The sequence below is a fragment of the Phyllobates terribilis genome, unplaced genomic scaffold (assembly GCF_046119375.1).
Source record: "Phyllobates terribilis strain yellow unplaced genomic scaffold, ASM4611937v1 Scaffold_23__1_contigs__length_19252631, whole genome shotgun sequence".
In the NCBI taxonomy this organism is placed as follows: Eukaryota; Metazoa; Chordata; class Amphibia; order Anura; family Dendrobatidae; genus Phyllobates; species Phyllobates terribilis.
The window spans coordinates 5,299,397-5,319,174 of NW_027362783.1; positions in this window are offsets into that span (position 1 = coordinate 5,299,397).

Here is a 19,778-nt window from a genome sequence, read left to right on the forward strand (position 1 = left end):
ACTGGACCATTCCCTCTTACTACAGACTTGGATCTCCTCATACCTAACAGACCGGACATTCAGCGTCTCCCACTCACACACCACCTCCTCATCTCGCCCCCTATCTGTTGGTGTCCCCTAAGGCTCAGTTCTAGGACCCTTGCTCTTCTCCATCTACACCTTTGGCCTGGGGCCGCTCATAGAGTGTCACGACTTTCAGTATCACCTCTATGCTGATGACACACAGATCTACCTCTCTGGACCTGATATCACCTCCTTACTAACCAGAATCCCGCAATGTCTGTCCGCTATTTCATCTTTCTTCTCTGCTAGATTCCTAAAACTTAATATGTATAAAACTGAATTCATCATCTTTCCACCATCTCACTCAACCCCCCACCTAACCAATCTATAAAAGTCAATGGCTGTCCACTCTCCCCACTCCTGCAAGCTCTCTGCCTCGGGGTAATCCTTAACTGATCTCTCCTTCAAACCTCATATCCATGCCCTTTCCACGTCATGCTGGCTCCAACTCAAAAATATTTCCAAGATCCGTACATTCCTCAACCATGAATCTGCAAAAACACTAGTGCATGCCCTCATCATCTCTCGCCTCGACTAGTGCAACCTCCTGCTCTGTGGCCTCCCTTCTACTGCTCTCGCACCCCTGCAATCTATCTTTAGCTCTGCTGCCCGACTAATCCACCTGTCCCCCACTATTCCCCGACCTCTCCCCTCTGTCAATCCCTTCACTGGCTCCCCATTGCCCAGAGACTCCAGTAGAAAACCCTAACCTTGGCATACAAAGCCTTCCACAAACTGTCTCCTCCATACATCTGTGATCTAGTCTCCTGGTACCTACCTGCAAGCTCCGATCCTCACAGGATCTCCTTCTCTACTCCCCTCTTTTCTCCTCTTCCCACAATCGCATACAAGGTTTCTTCCATGCATCCCCCCTACTCTGGAACTCTCTACCCCAACATTTCAGACTCTCGCCCTAACGTGGAAACCTTCAAAAAGAACCTGCAGACCACCACTTCCGACAAGCCTACAACCTGCAGTAACCCTCGCTGCACGACCAGCTGTTCCCTCACCTACTGTATCCTAACCCCCCATCCTTCTAGATTGTGAGCCCTAGCAGGCAAGGTCCTCTCTCCTCCTGTACCAGTCGGCGACTTGTATTTGTTCGAACTATTGTACTTGTTGTTTGCTATGTATACCCCTTTTTCACATGTAAAGCGCCATGGAATTAATGGCGCTATAATAATAAAACACTCCTCCCACCATGCCATTCCGATGTTCGCTACTGATGGGGAGAATTTAGCCCCCATGGAAACTCCGCTGTTTTGGAGAAAAAATATTTTATTGAACAGATTTAATGAATGACTGTAGATCAGGAGAGTAAGAACTAAATTTGGACAGGTGATGATCAACTGCAGAAATAGCAACGTGGTGCGGGATGCTTGTATATAGTTCCACTCCAGCTCAAAACATCACAGCAATCTTGAATGGAACCTGGGATACGTAGGACAAGTAGTTGGAGAGCTGAATCCAGCCACTGTCCAAGGCGTTCGCTAAAGGAGCCTATGCCTGCAGCAATTGGATGCATCAGTGGTAGTTTTTCTTTTTTGTGTGTTTTGGGTAATGCATGAATAATAAGTATAGTTGGATGATTTACAATAATGAATTCAGATTCTTTTTTTGTTAAAATACCCAATGCTATTCCCTCCTGAACCAAGTGTTTTAGTTTTTCTTGGAAAAATGACCGCCGCCAGGGACCAGGGGGAGACGGACAGGTGAGTATACTTTTTTTGTATTATTTTTACTTTTTTTGTCTTTTTTTTTTACTGTGGGCTGGGCACAGCCGACTACTGCTCTCCCCAGACGTACCGCTCTCAATGTTATTAGTGGGAGTGGCGATCGGATGAGAGAAGTAGTAGTCCTCCTCTCCGGACCTGGGTACCACCCGCAGCGCGTTTCCTGCGCAAATTTGCGTCCATTGGCTTTAATTGAAACAGCAAATCCGCAGGTATAGATATTATACTTGCGGGCTTGCTGCGGTTCAATGCTGTGTTTTTTTCTGCAATTGTAATCCTGAGCGGAAATTTCCACATCTTGTGCACAGCACATCAGGATTACCATTGCTATAGCTGGCAGACCTATTAACAAGCGTTTTCCCAGCGGGAAAACCGACGTGAAAAGGCATCAAAAACGCTTCGTGTGCACATAGCCTTAATCATGCGAAGAGCATTGTGGATAATAAAAATAGAGAGGATCTAATCTCCAAAAAAAAATAATTCTGGTTGAAATAAAAATATATAAAAAATGAATACGCAGATTCCAACATTAGTCCTCACCTACAATACCCATTATCCAGCTATTTCGGACATAGTAAAAAGAAATATTGATATCCTGAGAGAGGACAGTACTATGGACTTTTTTTTTTTTTTAAAGTATCAGAGTGGTGCCTCGTAGAGCACCCACAATCGGAAATAAACTGTCCCCCAGTCTTTTTAATCCCAGTCCCTCTATAAAAAACACATGGTTATCAGTGAGTGGTTTTCACAAATGTGTCTTGCTTTCATGCAGCACATGTCCATTTGCCTCTAAAAAAATTATTTTTTCTAATAACAACAAGTCTAAAATATTTTCAATTAAAAGTTTTGTAAACTGCAATTTAGAGCATGTGGTTTATGTGATTGAGTGCACTGCTTGTAAGCTCAAATACGTTGGTTCCACCACCAGAAAGTTTAAAACAAGACTGAGAGAACATTTGTACAACATTTTATTAACCACTGCTGGCCGCTCCCAGGCATAATGTGACCCCGCCGCTAATGTCATGTCAAGCGAGGCGTGACATCAGTGACACGGTCCCGCGGTGGCTACTGGATTGTGGGTGGGGTTACCCCCCGCGTCACACCCTGCATCTACTGCGCGCTTTCCCAATGAATGGTGAGAGGGAGAACGCGCTGTGGATGCTGGGTGTGACGTGCGGGGTAACCCCACCCACAGCCGAGCATCCACCATGCAACGCAGTACTGAGTCACACCCGGCTACAGTCGGAACTAGATGTGACATCAGCGGATGTCAGAGCCCGCTGCAGCCGGGGGCCACGTGATGCCTGTCAGCGGCCAGCGATAGCGCCGCTCACAGGCAGTATCACTCAAGGTATTTACAAAGAAACTTATTTTCATCATAAAAATACATTGGCCTATTTTCAACAGTAGTGGACAACCCCTTTAAAGTCCCATAGAAGGACTAGGTAAAAAAGGAGGGGAGGGGTCCAAAATTGTAAAAATATTTAAAAAAAAATTACAAAGATCAAAAGAATAAAAAAAAACAATACATGCGTAAATTTATGTAAAAACAAGAATAAAAGAAGTAAACGCATTTGTTATCATCTCATCCGAAATAACCTGATTTGTAAAATTGAAGTTAATGTCTTCAGTGAACACCATAAAAAAACTAAATTAAAAACTTAGCAAAAAAAATGGAAAAAGAAATTTCAGTGGGCTGTGCCTTCCTACACAAAAGCCACAGCAAAGAAACGTATACTGTACAGTATAGGTTTTCCTTATAGTGCGCCCCTATAGCGGACAGATGCCTTGACACCCATCCTGACTGTGGCCAATGTCAGACATATATCTCTTGAGGGCATGCATCAGCCAGTGGGCACAAACACTGTGTACCTAGCCTTAGAAGTTACCTCTGTTCACATCAGTTTTACTTCTTTAATCTCTTGAGGTCAGAGTCACTTTGTAGGTTCATGACCAGGCCTTATTTTTTAAATCTGACCACTGTCACTTTATGAGGTAACTCTAGAACTCTTCAACGGATCCCACTGTTTCTGAGATTAATATTTCGTTACATATTGTACTTTATGATTGTGGTAAAATTTCTTCGATATCATTTGCGTTTATTTGTGAAAAAAATGGAAATTTGGTGAAAATTTTGAAAATGTTGCAATTTTCAAACTTGGAATTGTTATGCCGTTAAATCAGAGAGATATGTCACACAATATAGTTAATAAATAACATTTCTTACATGTCTACTTTACATCAGAACAATTTTGGAAACAAAATTTTTCCTTGTTAGGAAGTTATAAGGGTTAAAAGTTGAACAGCAATTTCTCATTTTCCCAACAAAATTTACAAAACCATTTTTTTAGGGACCACATCACATTTGAAGTGACTTTGAGGGGCCTTTATGACAGAAAATACCCCAAAGTGACACCATTCTAAAATCTGCACCCCTCAAGGGGCTCAAAACCACATTCAAGAAGTTTATTAACCCTTCAGGTGATTCACAGGAACTGAAGCAATGAAGAAGAAAAAAAATTAACATTTAACTTTTTTTTCACAATTTAATTTAGACCCAATTTTTTTATTTTCACAAGGGTAACAGATAAAAATGGACCCCAAAATGTACTGTGCAATTTCTCCTGATCATGCCTATACCCCATATGTGGGGGAAAACCACTGTTTGGGCACACGGCAGGCCTCGGAAGGGAAGGAGCGCAGTTGGACTTTTTGAATTCAAAATTTGCTGGAATAATTAGCTGACGCCATGTATCATTTGGAGACCCTGTAATGTGCTTAAACAGTGCAAACTCCCCACAAGTGACATCACTTATCTAGATGTGTGGTGAGCACTTTGAACCCCCAGGTGCTTCACAAAAGTTTATAACGTAGAGCCATGAAAATAAAAAATCTATTTTTTCCACAAAAATTTTCTTTTAGCTCCAAATTTTTTATTTGCACAAGACCTCTCATTTTGTTGTGCAATTTGTTCTGAGTATGCCAGAACATACCCTACATGTAATTGGTAACTACTTTTGAGGCATAGTGCAAAGGTCAGAAGGGAAGGAGCGCTATATTATGCACATTTTACTGTTATTGTTTGAGGGTGCCATCATCCACTGGGAGATCCCCTGAGGTGCCATAGCAGCCTGAGGACCCCATTTTACAAACTACACCTCTCAATGAACTCATCTAGGGGTGAAATGATCATATTGACATCATGAGTGTGTCACAGAATTTTATACCATTGGGCAGTGAAGAAAAAATAATTACGTTTTTATCTCAAAAATTTTGTTTTAGCCCCAGATTTTACATTTTTCAATGGGGTTAATGGATAAAACTGGCCCCTAAAATGTGTCCCACAATTTCTGCTGAATGTAGCAATACCTCATATGTGACTGTACAGTACTGCTTAGCCACACGGCGACACTCGGGAAGGACGGAGCGCTATTTCACTGCTGGAGTGCAGGTTTTCCTAGAATAGTTTACGGACTCCATATGCACAGAACCTAAATGCTAAAAAAGAGCAGAATACCCCCTCAAGTGACCCCATTTTGTAAGTTATACCCCTGCCAAACATGTGGATGGTAAATCTGATGTAGGCACACACTGGAGCTCTGGAGGGCGGGGGTGGGGTGGGGGAGGGGGGTAGCATTAAAACTTCGGAGCGCAGAATTTGCTTTATTTCTTTTGGGGGCGAGGAGCCATTTCACTTTTCCAGTGCCCTTGTGCTACCAGTAACGTGGAAGCCCCCTATATTTACATTGACAGATGATGGATCGGAGTGTTCTGTTTTTTTTGTGGATAGATTTGAAGCTTTTATTGGGAACATTTTACATAACATTTTGGATCATATTTATCCGGTGCTCTATGCTGAGCACTTATTTTGGGGTTTCCATCTAAATCTCTGGGTGACGTGATTCAGGTGACACCCCCCAGGGGATCCATTCATTATAATGAGGCAGCAGAGTTACTCTTCTGGGCTCCATCTGACCTCTGTTCAGCTTTGTCCTACTTTTCAGAGGTGCCCAAAACTGCGGCCGATCGCGCATTTATGCACACCTAAAAAGACGGACAACGCTGAATCACAGGCCAGACGGCGTCCAGTGTTGCCATCTGCCTTGTTTTAGGGAATCTTCCTCTGGGACTGTCATGTAAGGGCTTGTTTTTTGCGAAACGATTTGACGTTTTTATTGGTACCATTTTTGGTCACATGACATATTTTGATCGCTTTCTATTCTAATTTTTGGGGAAGGAAAATGACCAAAAACTGGCAATTCAGGAATTGTGTTTTTTTTTTATGCATGTGGTAAAATTGATAAGGCAGAGTTATTCTTCAGGTCTGTACGTTTACAGCGGTACCACATTAACCGTTTCCCGACCGCCCACTGTAGATAAACGTCGGCGCTTGCTGGGCTCTGTGCAGCGCCGACGTTTAAAAACGGTGGGCGGTCCCGCAGCGCTCAGGACCCCCAGGGTCCTGCAAGCGCTGCGATTCTGGTGCAGAGCGTTAGCTCTGACAGGGGACATCATCGGGACCTGATTGGATCAGGTCCCAATGATGTTAACCCTTTGCTATGTTCTATATGCCGCGATCTATAGTGATCGCGGCATATAGAAGATAGACAGAGGAGAGGTGGTCGTCTTACTTACCTCTCCGACGACCCCTGATACCTTCCAGGACCTGGCGTTGCTATGGCAGCTGGAGGTCACATGACCGCCTCCAGATCTGCCATATATGGTGTCCTGCCAGGGTCAACCTGCAGCTGAAGCCTGGCAGGACACACTGACTGTGAAACAGTCAGAAAAGATCTCATGTAATGTAATACATGTCTATTACATTACATGAGATCAGTGAGCAGAAAAATAAAAATTAATGTCCCATACAGGGACTAAGTAAAAATGTAAAAAAAAAAGTAAAAAAAATGTTTTTAAACTGTTAAAAAAAAATCACAAAATAAATAAAAATAAATAAATAAAATATTAAACCAATAAATCCATATATTTATGCAAAACCAAAAAAAGTACACATATTTGGTATCGCCGCGTCCGAAACTACCCAATCTATAAAACTGTCACACTAATTAACTCCTTCTGTGCACACCGTAATAAAAATAAATAAAAAACGGAGCAAAAAAATATGCTTTTTCATCATATCGCCAAACAAAAAGTGGAAAAAAATGCGATCAGAAAGCAAAATGGAAATAAAAATGGTACCGCTGAAAACGTCATCTTGTTCCGGAAAAAAAAGCCACCATACAGCTCTATCAGCCGAAAAATAAAAAAGTTATACCTCTCAGAATAAAGCAATGCAAAAAAAATATTTTTTCTATAAAATTGTGTTATTGTGTAAAAGCGCCAAAACATAAAAAAAAATATACAGTAAGTGTAGTATCGCTGTAAATGTACTGACCCGAAGAATAATTCTGCCTTATCACTTTTACCACACGCAGAACGGCATAAAAAAAAACACCTCAAAAAACAATTCCTGAAGTGTTTGTTTTTGTTAATTTTACCTCCCAAAAAACGGAATAGAAAGCGATCAAAAAATGTCACGTACCCAAAAATGGTACCAATAAAAATGTCAACTCGTCCCGCAAAAAACAAGCCGTCACATGACTCTGTCGGCCGAAATATGGAAAAATTATAGGTCTCAAAATATGGCGATGCAAAAACTAGATTTTGCAAAAAAGGCGTCTCTTAGTGTGTGACAGCTGTCAGTCATAAAAACCCGATATAAATCTGGTATCTCTGTAATCGCACCGACCAGAAGAATAAAGTAATCTAATCAGTTATATCACACGAGGAACGGCGTAAAAAATAAATAAAACCAATTCTTCACCTGCTACTGATTTGTTTATTATGTCTCCCAAAGATCGCAGTAAGGCTCTGCTCATATTTATCTTGCGTTCTGCGCTGAGCACTTACACCAGAGTTTCCGTGTAAATCTCTGAAATACGTTATTCAGACGGAACCCATGACGGAAGATTCCCTGTAATGAGACAGATATAGGCCACTGTGGATGCCGTCTAGCCTGGGATCCCACGGTGTCATTTGTTTTAGGCGTTAGTAAAAGTGCGGTTGGCCACAGTTTTGTGCACTTCTGAAAAAAAGGACACCGCTAAACAGAGACCAGACGGAGTCCAGAGTAACTCTGCTGCCTCATTACAGTGAATGGATCCCGCAGGGGTTTCATCTGAATTACATCACTTGGAAATATAGATGGAAACCCCGATGTAAGTGCTCAGCCTAGAGCGCTGGATAAATGTTACGTAAAATGTTCCCAATAAAAGCTTCAACTCAGTCCTCAAAAAAAGCTAGTCCCCACTCAGGTCCGTCATCTGTTAAAAATATTGCAAGTTACTGGTAGCAGAAAGGCTCTGGAAAAGCGAAATGGCCCTTGCCCCCCAAAAGAAATTTAGAAATTTTTGTGCTCCCAAATCCAAATACCTATTCTACAATAATTTGTTCTCCAATTGTCAAATAGCACTCCGTCCCCCCCAGATCTCACCGTATGGCTGAGCGGTACAATACAGCCACATATGGGGTATTGACACTTTTAGAAGAAATTGTGTGACACATTTCGGCACCAATTTTACCCATTGCCCTGTGTGAAAATGTAAAATCTGAGGGTAAAACATTTTTTTGTGGTAAAAATATAATTATGCTTTTTTCACTGCCCAATGGTATAAATTTAAGAATTAAAAAATACTCACTACTTCCCTAGATGAATTCCTTGAGGTGTAGTTTACAAAATGGGGTCACTTGTGGGGGTTTCTGCTGTTTCGGCATGTCAGCGACTCTTCAAATGTGACATGGTGTCTGCTGCCTATCCCAGCCAACATAGCGCTCCTTTCTCTTCCGAACCCTGCCGTACACCAAAGCAGTGGTTTTCCCCCACATATGGGGTATCGGCGTACTCAGGAGAAATTGCACAACAAATTTCATGGTGCAATTTATCCTGTTACCCTTATGATAATGCAAAATTAGGGAATGAAAAACATTTTTTGTGGGAAAAATATGAAAATTTTATTTTTATGGCTCAATATTATAAACTTCTGTGAAGCAGCTGGGGGTGCAAGGTGCTCACCACACATCTAGATAAGTTCCCTAAGGGGTCTAGTTTCCAAAATGGTGGCACTTGTGGGGGGTTTCCACTGTTTAGGCACATTAGGGGCTCCCCAAATGCGATATGGCATCTGCTAATTATTCCAAAAAATTTACATTCAAAAAGTCAAATGGCGCTCCTTCCCTTTCAAACCCTGCCGTGCACCAAAGCAGTGGTTTTCCCCCACATATGGGGTATTGGCGTGTTCAGGAGAAATTGCACAACAAATTTCATGGTGCAATTTATCCTATTACCCTCATGATAATGCAAAATTAAGGGATGAAAAACGTTTTTGTGGGAAAAATGTGAAAATTTTATTTTTACAGCTCAATACAGGGGTTTCCACTGTTTAGGAACATCAGGGGCTCTCCAAACGCAACATGGCGTCTGCTAATTATTCAGACAAATTTTACATTCAAAAAGTCTAATGGCGCTCCTTCCCTTCCGAACCCTTCCCTTCCGAACCAAACAGTGGTTTTCCCTCACATATGGGGTATGAGCGCGCTCAAGAGAAATTGCACAAAAAATTTTGGGGTCCATTTTTTTCTGTTACCCCTGTGAAAATAAAAAAAATTGGGTCTGAAGTAACATTTTTGTGAAAAAACTTAAATGTTAATTTTTTTCTTCCACATTCCAAAAATTCCTGTGAAGCACCTGAAGGTTTAATAATGTTCTTGAATGTGGTTTTGAGCACCGTGAAGGGTGCAGTTTTTAGAATGGTGTCACTTTTGGGTATTTTCTGTCATAAAGGCCCCTCAAAGTGACTTCAAATATGATGTAGTCCCTAAAAAAATGTTTTTGTAAATTTTGTTGGAAAAATGAGAAATCGCTGGTCAACTTTTAACCCTTATAGCTCCCTAACAAAAAAAAATGTTGGTTCCAAAATTGTGCTGATGTAAAGTAGACATGTGGGAAATGTTATTTATTAACTATTTTGTGTGACATATCTCTCTGATTTAAGGGCATGAAAATTCAAAGTTTGAAAATTGCAAAATTTTCTAAATTTTTGCCAAATTTCCGATTTTTTCACAAATAAACGCAAGTGATATTGAAGAAATTTTACCACTATCATGAAGTACAATATGTCACGAAAAAACAGTCTCAGAATCAGGGGGATCCGTTGAAGCGTTTCAGAGTAATTACCTCATAAAGTGACAGTGATCAGAATTGTAAAAATTGGCCTGGTCACGAAGGCAAAAACAGGCTCTGGTGCGAAGTGGTTAATATCGTTTTTATACAAAATATATATATATTTTTTGCATCGCTTTATTCTGAGAGCTATAATTTTTTTATTTTTCCACTGATGGGGCTGTATGGCGGCTTGTTTCTTGTGGGACAAGATGACGTTTTCAGCGGTACTAATTTTATTTATATTTGTTTTTTTTATCGTGTTTCATTCCCCTTTTTTTTCCCAGTGGTATGATGATAAAGCATCGTTAGCCTCGTTTTTTTAAGGTTTTTTTGTGTGGCGTTCACTGAAGGGGTTAACTAGTGTGACACTTTTATAGGTCGGGTCGTTCCAGAATCGGCAATACCAAATATGTGTACTTTTTTTATTTTATTGTTATTTTTTTACATAAAAATGTGTATTTATTAGTGAATATGTTTTTTTTAATTAATATTATTTAATATTTGTTTTTATGTATTTGTATAAGTTTTTTGCCATTTATTCTTTACTTTTTACTTAGTCCCTTTATGGGACTTTCACTTGTTTCTCTTTGATCACAGGTATAATGTATTGCAATGTACTAGATTGCAGTGCATTGATTATACCTTTAGTGAAAGCTCCTGAGCCCATGCTGTGAGCATGGTTTCAGCAGCTTTCCTTAGCTTGGTGACCAGGGGGTCGTCATGACGACCCCTGGTCACCATGGCAATGATTGGGCCCCACGACATCGCAGGGCCACCGATCTGTCAGGGGGTTAACAGCCAGGGGTGGTGTTGACACTCCTACTAGCTGTTTAGTGCCGGAGATCAGCCACTGGCGGCGCTGAACTCCGGCACTGATCGGGCTGGAGACGCTGATATTTCAGCATCTCCTGCACGATCATGCTGAGATCGGTCAGTCAGATTGACTGACTGATCGCAGCGATCTAGGTGTGCGGACCGACCATATGGCTCCCTGCACCCCATCTTGTGCTGCTCAGCTGTCACAGATAGCTGTCCGCACTTATCTGTCACTGCGTGTTTACACACTGTGACAGTTTAACCCCTTAACAACATTTGCCGTACTAATACGCGTCTGTGCCCTGGGACTTAAGAGCCAGACCCGTATAAGGACGTCATGGCGATCGCGCGCGCACACAGGCTGTGCGGGCGCGATCGCCGCTGGGTGTCAGCTGATTGTCACAGCTGACACCCGGTACTATGTGCAGGGAGCGGTCCTGCATCGCTCCCAGCACATTAACCCCCGCGATGCTGCGATCGAAGTCGATCACGGCATTGCGGGGGCAAGCGGAGGTGATCGCCGATACTCACCTCCTCTTCCGGCTTCCAGCGCAGTCTGCAAAGGCTTCCCGGGTGTTGCCATGACGACCCGATGTCGTCATGACAACATCCGGGTCACCAGACAGCAGGAAGATTGCTTGGACATGCGCAGTGCATCTCCAAGCAATCTTCACACTGTGCATTTCTGACAGCTTGCATGGCATAGGGATGGTGCTGCATTCCTGTGCCATGCAGGCGATCAGAGAAAAAAAAGTGAAAGTCCCAGAGTGGGACAAAGTAAGAAAGTGTATAAACTGTGTGAAAGTGGAAAAAAAAATAAAAAAAACATTTGCAAAAATATAAAAAAAAAAATAAAAAAAATAATCCACCAAAAATAAAAATATAATGTACCCATCAATAAATATTATTATAAAAAAACACAAAAAAACAATAAAAGTACACATATTTGGTATCGCCGCGTCCATCAGCCGAAAAATAAAAAAGTTATAGCTCTCAGAATAAAGCGATGCTAAAAAATATTTTTTTCTATAAAATAGCTTTTATTGTGTATAAGCGTCAAAACATAGAAAAATTATACAAATGTGGTACCGCTGTAAACGTACTGACCCGAAGAATAAAGCTACCTCATCAATTTTACCACACGCGGAACAGAATAAAAAAAAAAAAAAAAAAAAACAATTCCTGAATTGTTGGTTTTTGTTTATTCTGCCTCCCAAAAATCGGAATAGAAAGCGATCAAAAAATGTCACGTGCCTGAAAATGGCACCAATAACAACGTCAAGTCATCCCGCAAAAAACGAGCCGTCACATGACTGTCTGCCAAAATCTGGAAAAATTATAGCTCTCAAAATATGGCGATGCAAAAACTAGATTTTACAAAAAATGCGTCTTTTAGTGTGTGACAGCTGTCAGTCATAAAAACCCCATATGATTCTGGCATTGCTGTAATCACACCGACCCGAAGAATAAAGTCGTCTAATCACTTATACCGCACAAGGAACAGCGTCAAAAATAAACTCTTGGGTTAGGATTGGGCTAGGGTTAGGGCTGGGTTTGGGGCTAGGGTTGTGCTGGGGCTAGGGTTGTGCTGGGGCTAGGGTTGTGCTAGGGCTAGGGTTGTGCTAGGGCAAGGGTTGCGCTATGGTTAGGGTTGTGCTAGGGTTAGGGCTGGGGTTGGGATTTTTTTCAAAAGTAAGAAAAAAAGATGACGATATGGCGACTAGTGTTGAGAGCAAGTGCTCGCTACTTGAGTTTGCATCGGGTGCTCTGGTATGTATTGAGTATCGTGGGTATTTGAGTGACATGCTCGAGTCTCTGCCCCATATGCTTCGCGGCCAAAAAAGTTTACAGGGATTGCCTGCCATGCACGAGCGATCCCCGCATGTTTTTTTTTGGGTGTCTAATAACCGTGAAACATGCGGAGCAGGGACTCGAGCATGTCACTCGAGCACACGCTTTACATGGTGCATACCTGAGTACCCGATGCAAACTCAAGTAGCGAGCACTTGCGCTCAAGAATAATGACAACTTATTCAATATGATGACCTAATGTAAACAAATTCTGTGCCGTACCTCTGGGTTCAAAATGTTCACTATACACCTTAATAAAATCCTTGAGGGGTATAGTTTCCAAAATGGGGACACTTGTCGGGGAGCTCCACTGTTTAGGCACATCACGGGCTCTCTAAACGCGACATGGTGTCCGCTAACAAATTGAATGGAAAATCCGCTCAAATTGTTAGCGGACGCCATGTTGCGTTTGGAGAGCCCCTGTGTGCCCAAACATTGGAGCTCCCCCACAAGTGACCCCATTTTGGAAACTAGACCCCCCAAGGCACCTATCTAGATGCATAGTGAGCACTTGGAACCCCCAGGTGCTTCACAAATTGATTCGTAAAAATGAAAAAGTGAAAAAAAAACATTTTTTAATTTTTATGAATCAATTTGTGAAGCACTTGGGGTTCCAAGTGCTCACTATGCATCTAGATAGGTGCCTTGGGGGGTCTAGTTTCCAAAATGGGGTCACTTGTGGGGGAGCTCTAATGTTTAGGCACACAGGGGCTCTCCAAATGCAACATGATATCCGCTAACAAATTGAATGGAAAATCGGCTCAAATTGTTAGCGGACACCACGTTGCGTTTGGAGAGCCCCTCTATGCCCAAACTTTGGAGCTCCCCCACAAGTGACCCCATTTTGGAAACTAGACCCCCCAAGACACCTTTCTATATGCATAGTGAGCACTTGGAACCCCCAGGTGCTTCACAAATTGATTCGTAAAAATGAAAAAGTGAAAAAAAAAACACTTTTTCATTTTTATGAATCAATTTGGGAAGCACCTGGGGTTCCAAGTGCTCACTATCAATCTAGATAGGTGCCTTGGGTGGTCTAGTTTCCAAAATGGGGTCACTTGTGGGGGAGCTCCAATGTTTGGGCACACAGGGACTCTCCAAATGCAACATGATATCCGCTAACAAATTGTCGGCTCAAATTGTTAGCGGATATCATGTTGCATTTGGAGAGTCCCTGTGTGCCCAAACATTGGAGCTCCCCCACAAGTGACCCCATTTTGGAAACTAGACCCCCCAAGGCACCTATCTAGATGCATAGTGAGCACTTGGAACCCCTAAGTGCTTCATAAATTGATTCGTAAAAATGAAAAAGTGTTTTTTTTTTCACTTTTTCATTTTTACGAATCAATTTGTGAAGCACCTGGGGGTTCCAAGTGCTCACTATGCATCTATAAAGGTGCCTTGGGGGGTCTAGTTTCCAAAATTGGGTCACTTGTGGGGGAGCTCCAAAGTTTGGGCACACAGGGGCTCTCCAAACACAACATGGCGTCCGCTAATTATTCAAGCAAATTTTACAATCAAAAAGTGAAATGGCGCTCCTTCCCTTCCGAGCCCTGCCGTGCGCCCAAACAGTGTTTCTTCCCCAAATATTGGATATCTGCGTGCCCAGGGAAAATTGCACAACAAATTTTGGGGTCAATTTTTTTTGTTACCCCTGTGAAAATAAAAAAATTGGGTCTAAAGTAACATTTTTGTGAAAAAAGTTAAATGTTCATTTTTTTCTTCCACATTCAAAAAATTCCTGTGAAGCACCTGAAGGGTTAATAAAGTTCTTGAATGTGGTTTTGAGCACCTTGAAGGGTGCAGTTTTTAGAATGGTGTCACTTTTGGGTATTTTCTGTCATAAAGACCTCTCCAAGTGACTTCAAATGTGATGTGGTCCCTAAAAAAATGGTTTTGTAAATTTTGTTGGAAAAATGAGAAATCGCTGTTCAACTTTTAACCCTTATAGCTCCCTAACAAAAAAAATTTTGGTTCCAAGATTGTGCTGATGTAAAGTAGACATGTGGGAAATGTTATTAATTAACTCTTTTGTGTGACATATCGCTCTGATTTCAGGGCTTAAAAATTCAAATTTTGAAAATTGCAAAATTTTCAAAATTTTCACCAAATTTCCGTTTTTTTCACAAATAAACGCAAGTGATATTGAAGAAATTTTTCCACAATCATGAAGTACAATATGTCATGAAAAAACAGTCTCAGAATCAGGGGGATCAGTTGAAGCGTTCCAGAGTAATTACCTCATAAAGTGACAGTGGTCAGAATTATAAAAATTGGCCCGGTCATTAACGTGCAAACCACCCGCGGGGCTTAAGGGGTTAAAGCCATAACGGACAATGCACGGCAAGGAGCATTAACTTACACCTGCTCATGCCGTGCAGTGTCCGTCATTGGGCGTTATGGGGTTAATACCGCTGTCAAGTGTGATGGTGACATGTAACAGACTTTAACATAATGGCCATCAGTTCTAATGAACATGGGGCCACCGTGCAGTATGAATGCACATTGACGAAGGGTTACCTTGACTGCCGGATGACCTCTTTAAAAAAATATATATATGGCTCTCAGAATATGGTGACAAAAGCCAAATTGTTTTTGTAAATGTTTTTATTTTATTTTTAATTAGTAAATCATGAATAGAAATATATAGATTTGGGATCCCGTAACCATACTGACCCATAGAGCAAAGGTAACAGATCACCACCTGATTACCACAAAGTAAGCGGCGCTAGTACAAAACCTTGAAAAAGAAAATGTGGAATTACAGTTTTTCTCCTCACCGTTTCCACTTATTTCATAGAATAAGTTGTGTTCTGCAAAAAACAAGCCCTCTTGCGGCTATGTCGAAATATTAGAAAGGTTATGGTTCTTGTTACAAGGAGAGGAAAAAGTAAGTTACAATATCCTGGGGAAAAGCTCTGTGTCTGCCTCCTGAAAACCTCCAGCTCAGGGTTTGTTACCCGACCGACGACATGTTTAACAGATTCCTTTGACTAAACCACCCTTCACATGTCCATATAATACCGGTACTGGAAAAATGGTACCGGTGTCATAAGTATTTTGGATCAGTGTGTCATCCGTGTGCCATCAGTGTTCTATCCGTGTGCAATTCATTTTTTTTCCACCATGACTTAAATATCAATTCCAAAGCTTCTCCTATACTTTGCAATGTTAAACATGTACAGCACACGGTTGTCACAAGGATGTTTCACACGGAGCCAGAAATGTGTATTGGCCCTTGTAATCCATGCGGACGGGTCTCATGCAAAGATCTCCATAGATTATGATAGGTATGTGTGGATACGTGTCTTCAATGCATGTGAAAGCGAATGCCACACGTGCTGAAAACATGTACATGTGAAGGAAGCTTTACACACTGTGTGAACAAGTATGAAAAGTCACCTCTTAATCATTGAATTAAGGTTTTCTCTTTTGGTTCCATTGCCATGGGTATAAAATCCAGCATCTAAGCATGTAGTCTGCCTGTGCGAACAGTTGTGATAAAATGGCTCGTTCTAAAGAGCTCCCTGAATTCAGCATCTTGCTGTCATATGTTGTCACAAGTCAGTTCATGAAAGTTCAAATAAGACATGGCTGGGTGAGTTTGGTGTGGAAGAACATGACTGACCCTTCAAGAGACCTAACCTCAACTCCATCAGATAGATACCTTTTGGATTAACCAGAGATTACAAGCCAGGTCCCCTTGTCCAACATCAGTGTCTGACCTGATAACTGCTCTTCTGGAAGAATGGACAACAAATTGCACAGAAATGTCCCCCAATTTTTTTTTTAGAGTGGAAGCTTTATTAGCTGCAAAGGGAGATCAACTCCATGTTAATGACCCTGGATTTAAAAAGGAATGTCATAAAATTTCCTCCAGGAGTAATGTGTATGTGTCCCAATAATTTTATCCCTACAGTGTGTAATAGGTTCTGCTTCTTCCATGGTGAGAGGTGGAGACTGCTTCTCTGATGATGTGTAAATCTGGAGGTGAATGAGAATCATAATCAGTTTTGTTATATATTTTAGGAAGGACGTCCAGAATAAAAGGCTTAAAGCACCCAATAATTGAAGACAGTGAGGATGAGGAGGTGCAGCCAACGTAAGCACTAAATACGACTATCATTCGTTACATTGTATTGTAAGGCTATGTTCACATGTCTGGTAGTTATACCTGTTTTTGGATTTGTTAGGGTGATAAAAAATGAAAAGATACAATGCAAAATTAGTTCATTCAAATAAGGACGGGAATGTCTTAAATTGTTTTCTTTTTTACTGCAATCTGTTTTTTAGCAGGATCATGTGCCGATTTGCCATGAGCGTTACCCGTTGGCCATCGCTCATAGCAGATGATCATTTTAACCATGTGTAGCACAAGTGATCGGATGAAAGCACCTTCAAGTCTTCTAAGGAAACTATTAAGGCCAGAAAAAAGTAAAAAAAAAATGTTTTTTTTTTTTAAAAATATAAACGTTCAAATCACCCCCCTTTTGCCCCATTCAAAATAAATGAATAATAAAACTAAAATATACATACAGTTATATGAAAAAGTTTGGGCACCCCTATTAATCTTAAGCTTAGTATTTTATAAAAATTGGTGTTTTTGCAACAGCTATTTCAGTTTGATATATGTAATAACTGTTGGACACAGTAATGTTTCTGCCTTGAAATGAGGTTTATTGTACTAACAGAAAATGTGCAATCTGCATTCAAACAAAATTTGACAGGTGCATAAGTATGGGCACCCTTATCATTTTCTTGTTTTAAATACTCCTACCTATTTTTTACTGACTTACTAAAGCACTCTTTTTGTTTTTGTAACCTCATTGAGCTTTGAACTTCATTGCCAGGTGTATGCAATCATGAGAACAGCTACTTAAAGTGGCCACTTGCAAGTTGTTCTCCTGTTTGAATCTCCTCTGAAGAGTGGCATCATGGGCTCCTCAAAACAACTGTCAAATGATCTGAAAACAAAGATTATTCAACATAGTTGTTCAGGGGAAGGATACAAAAAGCTGTCTCAGAGATTTAACCTGTCAGTTTCCACTGTGAGGAACATAGTAAGGAAATGGAAGAACACAGGGACAGTTCTTGCTAAGGCCAGAAGTGGCAGGCCAAGAAAAACATCAGAAAGGCAGAGAAGTAGAATGGTGAGATCAGTCAAGGACAATCCTCAGACCACCTCCAGAGAGCTGCAGCATCAACTTGCTGCAGATGGTGTCACTGTGCATCGGTCAACTATACAACGCACTTTGCACAAGGAGAAGCTGTATGGGAGAGTGATGCGAAAGAAGCCGTTTCTGCAAGCACGCCACAAACAGAGTCGGCTGAGGTATGCAAAAGCACATTTGGAGAAGCCAATTTCTTTTTGGAAGAAGGTCCTGTGGACTGATGAAACCAAGATTGAGTTGTTTGGTCATACAAAAAGGCGTTATGCATGGCGGCAAAAAAACACAGCATTCCAAGAAAAACACTTGCTACCCACAGTAAAATTTGGTGGAGGTTCCATCATGCTTTGGGGCTGTGTGGCCAATGCCGGCACCGGGAATCTTGTTAAAGTTGAGGGGCGCATGGATTCCACTCAGTATCAGCAGATTCTTGACAATAATGTTCAAGAATCAGTGATTAAGTTGAAGTTAAGCAGGGGATGGATCTTTCAGCAAGACAATGATCCAAAACACCGCTCCAAATCTACTCAGGCATTCATGCAGAGGAGCGATTACAATGTTATGGAATGGCCATCCCAGTCCCCAGACCTGAATATCATTGAACATCTGTGGGATCATTTGAAGAGGGCTGTCCATGCTCGGCGACCATCAAACTTAACTGAACTGGAATTGTTTTGTAAAGAGGAATGGTCAAACATACCTTCATCCAGGATCTAGGAACTCATTAAAAGCTACAGGAAGCGACTAGAGGCTGTTATTTTTGCAAAAGGAGGATCTACTAAATATTAATGTCACTTTTCTGGTGAGGTGCCCATACTTATGCACCTGTCAAATTTTGTTTGAATGCAGATTGCACATTTTCTGTTAGTACAATAAACCTCATTTCAAGGCAGAAACATTACTGTGTCCAACAGTTATTACATATATCAAACTGAAATAGCTGTTGCAAAAACACCAATTTTTATAAAACATTAAGCTTAAGATTAATAGGGGTGCCCAAACTTTTTCATATAACTGTATATTGCTGCATTCTGAATCGCCCGATCTATCAAGATATAAAAAGAATTAATCCAAATGGTAAACGGTGTAACGAGAAAAAAAATCAAAACACCAGAATTAAGTTTTTTTGGTCGCTGCAACATCGCAATAAAACGCAATCACAAGCGATTAAAACATATATATATATATATCTACCTAAAAATATTATCAATAAAACCTTCAGCTCAGCGTGCGAAAAATAAGCCCTCACCCAGCCCCAGATCCTGAAAAAGGGAGACGCTACGGGTCTCGGAATATGGCGCCATTATAATTTTTTTTGCAAACTTTAGAATTTATTTCACCACTTTAAAAAAAATAACCTATTCATGTTTGGTATCTGCAAACACATAATGACCTGGAGAATCATAATTGCAGGTCAGTTTTAGCATTTAGTGAACATGGTAAAAAAAAAAAAACAACCAAGAGACAAGTGTAGAATTATACTTTTTTTGCAATTTTGACGCACTTTTGAATTTTTTCCTTTTTCTCCAGTACACGACATTGTAAAACCAATGATGTCGTTCAAAATTACTATTCGTCCCAGAAAAAATAAACCATCACAGGGCCATATTAAAAAATAAAAAAGTTATGCCTCTGGGAAAAAGGGGAGCGAAAAACGGAAAATCCCAAGGTCGTGAAAGGGTTAAAGGACAGAAATCCTCAACTATACTGATTGTATTGATTGAACAGTACCACCATATACCACCATAGCATTACTGAATCTCTCTATACCATGTGTGGTTAATACCGTAACTAATACTGCCATATAGTTACTAAATTATACTTTTATAACATGATTTTAGAACCACCATACTGTAACTGAAAAACAGCATCATATTGTGACTTTATCACTTGGGGTCTGAGCTGTTTTGATGCCCAGCGATCAAA